The sequence below is a fragment of the Geospiza fortis genome, unplaced genomic scaffold (genome assembly GCF_000277835.1).
Source record: "Geospiza fortis unplaced genomic scaffold, GeoFor_1.0 scaffold41, whole genome shotgun sequence".
NCBI classification, from domain to species: Eukaryota; Metazoa; Chordata; class Aves; order Passeriformes; family Thraupidae; genus Geospiza; species Geospiza fortis.
Genome location: NW_005054299.1, coordinates 10,111,883 through 10,117,645, shown reverse-complemented (window position 1 = coordinate 10,117,645; position 5,763 = coordinate 10,111,883).

Here is a 5,763-nt window from a genome sequence, read left to right as displayed (position 1 = left end):
GAACTTGCTACTATATGATGATTCCTATGTTTTTAAGTATTCATCCCCGGTCTAGCTTGAACCTGAGCTCAGCAGACAGAAATGAATGGAACACTGCCCTGCTTAACTCTGTTTTTCTGCTATCCCATCAGGTGTAAACGAGTGACTGGCTTCAGAAGCACAAATGCGTGGAAAAAGGAGCGATGATGCATTCAATGCTTGCAGCTATGAAGCCCTGGGGCCTTCTCAGCCCAATGTTCATAAATCAAACATCTATCAAACCACAAGACACTGCAAATTTATGTCCCTCTCCTCCTTCCCAGTTCTCTGCCCTTCAGAAAATCCACAATATTCCTACTTGAAATTCCTCAGAGACACACTATTACCAGACATAGACACACAGACAGACAGACAGGCATCAGTTAGTGAGGTATAGCTCATAAGTAATTCACTAAAGAGTCTGCTGGGATAGGGGAGGGAACTGCTGTGGGTGTATTGTTCCAGTCCCATCATTTCCCAAAACACTGAATGAAATAATAAGTTGTTTATAATACTGCATGACATCAAGGCAATGCTACATAGCTACACTTGAGAAACAGCTTTGAACCCTGTGACCTTCCTTCAAGTGAGAAAGTCTTTAGGGAGGCCACGGGATGCAGAAAGCTGTATCCTTCTTCTGGTTCTCTAGATCCACTTGTCCCCTTGAACCACCTGTTTTCCTTTACAGCTGTTAACTCTGGCTTGAAGCTAAAGATATCCTCTTGCCAAGGAGCCATGTGAGTGATACATCAATTCATTCCAGAGTAGGTTTTTGACAAAAAATGAAACAAGTCCAGGCACTTGATCCATCCTCCTCCAGTAAGCTACAGGAGGAAAAAAGTCATTCCCTGTCTGTGTCCCACCATGTTCACATTACATAACTATCTTCTCTCTTTGCCTTTACCTACCCTGCTTAAAAGTTCTTGGCCTTGCAGGTTCACAGCTTTGATTTTGATATAGTCTTTCCTTTCCCTAATACCACAGCTAAATCCTTTGTGTTACACAGCAAAAAATTGCACCTTCCTTTGAAGGTGCACTAGGTACACTGCCTGATTGAATTCAGTGTTTCTAAGCAATAATCTGCTGACCAGTTAACCTCTTGTATTTTCTTCTTTTACAGTGAAGTAAAAACAAAAGCAAACAATCCAAAATTTAGAAGGGGAAAAAAAGCGCCAAAACAAAAGAGAATTGATCCTGCTGTCCTGAGAGACTGTTTACTTTAGAGATGTAAGCTAATGCATCTCCTCTCCTGTCTTTCCCCTAGGCAGCTTCTTCCAAAGAAAGGAATATCTTCAGCATCAGTGCGGGTGTCTTATGTCTGGGGGACTAATCACTTCCAGGACTGAGCCCTGATGACTTAAGCTGCTCTGTGCACAAAACTCCACACATGGAAGACAAAAACATTGTTCTGTTGCCCCAAAAAGGGAAGAAGGTTTCAAGGCTTGCTAAAAACAACCTCTGATCAGCTGTACACATCTAGACACTGTTGTCTTTGGTGTCCAGATGGTCCCAGCTGTTGGCATAAGCACTGACAATGACATTCATTCCTTTTGCACACAAGTCCTATGCAAGCCCAATTTTTCAGCTGCCTGCTGATAGGAAGTGAAATTCACACAGAGAAAAGCTGTCCTTGAGGCCCACAGGATCCCAAAGTTTGTGGGGAAAATGGGGAGGATTAGTTGTAGGATCACTTCTGGCTACTATCTAATTTTATCTGTGTGTCAGTGATACCGAATGTCATTCTTTTTATTATGAGAACCCCTCAACAAACAGGGCTAAAAATAAAAAGCAAGAGCTCGTAGCTGGCACAAACTGTGCTGCATGGACTCCAATTTGTATAGCAGGAACTATAATCACTCTGAGACGTGCCCAAGCCCTCGGGCATCCCACGGGATTTCAGTCACTTGTTTACAAGGTGTTTTGATTTGCAGCTGTTGGACTACAGTGGCATTTCAAGAGGGGGTGGTTTGAAAGGATGTTGTTACTGTGGATGCCGGGATTGGGAAATGGGTATTGAAAAATCACACAAGAAACAGGCGAGTGCTGTCTTTGTTCTTCCCCCCTTACATATGAATGACGTCAGTGCAGGGGAAAGGAGCTCCAGAACAGATCCAGAGACCAATGCTCTGGAAGGAATAAGCAGGGTGCAGGTAAATCCCTGAAAACAGAGCTGTGCCCTAATCACACCAGAGTGCCCCACATCTGATCTAAGGGGACTAAGTTCTGGAGATAAGAAGGGAAGCATCCAAGCCCATTGCTTTTCCACCTCTTCTAACAAGATTATCACACCTACAAACTAGGCTAAAGGCCACTTCAAACACACCAGCAGCTGAAATGGATTTAGTCACTGGCTCAAAGTGATTTAGCACTTCAGATGGCTCTTTCTGTAATTCCCGCTCTCCTGACCTGAACAGTTCCTCTTTCAGAACTGCATTAAGCTAATGCCCACTTTCTTCTGGCCCTGTTGGGATAATGGATTCAAATATGCAGAAAGAATGTAAAAATCCATCTGTTATCTGGGATGAGTGATTTGCACAATGGTGCCCATGAGTGTTTGTTTAACACTGCGGACAGCAGGACACTGCTAAGTGGAAACATGCTGGGAAAGGGAAAGAAGGGAGGAGAAAGTAGCCTGGCTGTTTAAAAGCTATGTCCACCAATCTGTCTGCATTTTTTTGGCTTAGTTAGCTGTTTGCCTGTTTTTTGTGGGAAACCAGGAAGGACACGTGGAGCTTTTCCCAGGCTTTAGTGTTATTCTCTTGTTTCCAGCCCTGGATTTTGTATGCGTTAATTACAGCAACTCACGTAGGAAATCCAGTGCCAAGAGGATATTTACCTTGCAAACATTTCAGCTGCTGCCCCCCTCTCCCCTTCTGTGGCTTTCTCGAGCCATGACTGACTAGAGGCGCTGCGCTGCACTTGAAGAAGCCTCACCCTTGCCAACCTCAGACACCAGCCCTCTGCCTGCTCAGTGCGTGCCAGAAACCTGGCTGCACTTTCTTGGCAGGGAGCAGCCATCTCCTCACTTCCTGAAGGTGAAGGAGGGCTCAGCCTAGAATATAAAGCATAAAATGGGAAAGAAGCAGTTAGATTATACCATGACAAATTGTTGTTTTTCTAGGGAGGTAAAAACCTACCCTGTGTTTGATTCTGAGTGACATTGATCAGTTTGGCACAAGCAACTTCTCTGCTGGAGTCAGGAGTGACTACTCTTTAAGCAAGTACCAGAATTATCTAGGCTGGCATTACAGTTCATCATACTCCTTGCTTTCTTTAGGCAAAGTTGAAGGAAAAATCTGCATTTGCACTGCACATGCCATCGAACATCTCAAAGAACATGACTTATCCTAGCCCACATGCCAAATCTGAATCAGAGCCAGGGTCAAAAATTCTCACTCTCTCTCCTTTCCTCCAGCCAGGATAACTTTCCCTCAAGGTCAGCTATGACTGTTGCCATCAGGGGCATGTGACACTTGTCAGCACCTTGCCACACATACCAGTTTCAGACTCCCTGGGTTTTACCCATAGCTATTGAGAACAGTCTACAGAAGAGGCTGCTAAAAAGAAAGTTGAAGACTGTCGAAGTCTATTCTAATCCACAGTGTCTATATTTGTGCAGCCCGTGTCACAGCAGAGCAGAGAAAATGTCACTGGAACAGTTTTCTTTCTGCCAACAGGCAAGAGGTTTAAAAAGAGACAGTAACCTCTATTTGATGATGTGTTTCTACAAATGTTTAACTTGCTATTTCATTTACAAATCATCTTTAATGTTGATTTATATTCCTGGCAGTGAAGTCAGGAGGTTGGCAATCCCATTCCTTTTCAGTCTGTGCTCTGACTGAGGCAATAACGCAGATCAAAGAGAAGGAGTCTTACAGCACTCACATTTTATCATCTCGAATGTTTTCAAGTTCTCACTCTGATATTCATGGGCAGATTATGTAACTACTAGATTTATACTTCTGAAGGCCACATAGTAAAGACTGAAATGTTGTATCATTAAAATAACTGAATAAAGGAATAACTGGAAATAACTGAATAAAGGAACAACATATCAAGTAAACACTTGACACAAGCAGCAATGTTTTCCTGGAGATGTCGTTTTGCTCCAGTCTTTTATAGGGTCAGCCTCTTGTTTTCATGCCATAGAATATATAATTAACTGCATGTTATTATACATTCTAAGTCTTGTTTTTCATCTAAATATGTCAAGCTGACATTTTTTTTGCCTTAGTAATTGCTAAATATTCAAGGACTTGAATTTCATCAATAACAGTTTACCTAACTGATGGAAGCAGAGTAAGCCACAGACCTGTGAATTTTTCAGAGGGTAATATATTACAGTTCATTATCTAATGGGTCAGAAGAATATGAAGACTTGCTTTGGTGCCTGCCTTGACCCTCCCTGCCCATGGCTTTTGTACAGTATCTCACGAACACTGACAGATTTAGTTGCCTAATGATTTGGGGACTTTGACAGCATAGCAGCACACCCTTTTTAATAAAAAAGAGAACAAAGGCAGGCAGAGGTTAGCAGATCATAGCATCATTGGGGTTGGAAGAGACCTTTAAGCCTATCCCATCAACCCAGCACTATCACTGTAACCCCTAAATCACTAAATCATCCACACCACATCCAGACACCTCTTAAACACCTCCAGGGATGGTGACTCCATCATCTCCCTGGACAACCTATTCCAATGCCTAAAATGCACTGAAGGATGAGAGAATAGACTGAGAGCAGCCCTGAGGAGAAGGACTTGGGGGTCTTAGTTGATGAGAAGTGCAACGTGGCACAGCCATGTGCAGGCTGGTTGGGGCTCAAAGCAACCTGGTCTAGTGGGAAGTGTCCCTGCACACAGTAGGGAGTTGGGATGAGATGATCTTTAAGGTCCTTTCTGAGCCAAACCACTGTGCGATTCCATGCAGTGGGACAGAACCCCGATGTGCTGCCAGCCAGAGAGCACAGACTGTGGGGACATCATGGCTGGGCATGTCCCCCTCTGCATTAGCCCTGCTGCCGTCAGCCACTGCCGGACAGACACACAGACAGGCTGCCGACACGTGCCCGGACAGGCCTGCATGGGGAGATCACAGAATTGTCAGGGTTTGCAGGGACGTCTGGAGACCATTTAGTCCAACCCCCTGCCAAGGCAGGGTCACCTAGAGCAGATCACTCAGGAAGGAAACCATCCCATGTCCAGGTGGATTTTGAATGTCTCCAGGCAGGGAGACTCCGTAACATCCCTGGGCAGCCTGTTCCAGTCCTCTGACACTCAATGCAAAGAAATTTTCCTCATGTTGAGGTAGAACTTCTTTTGTTTTATTTTATGCCACTGCACCTTGTCCTGTCGCTGGGCACCATCCTCTTGGCACCCACCTTTAAGATATTTATGTACACTAGTGAGATCCCCTCTCACTTTTCCCTTCTCTAGATGAAACAGGCCTAGCTCCCACAGCCATTATTCATGAGAGAGATGCTCCAGTCCCTCAATCATCTCTGCTGCCCTCCACCAGATACTGTCGAGCAGCTCTTGTACTGAGGAGCCCAGAACTGGACACAGCATTCCAGGTGCGGCCTCACCAGGGCTGAGCAGAGGGGCAGGATCACCTCCTCGACCTGCTGGCCACAGCTTGTGCTGGATGCGGACACGGACACGGACACGGGCACGGGCACAGACACACAGACACACAGACACGGGCACGGGAGCGCCGCCGGCCGCGGCTCCGCCCCCGGGCGGTGCG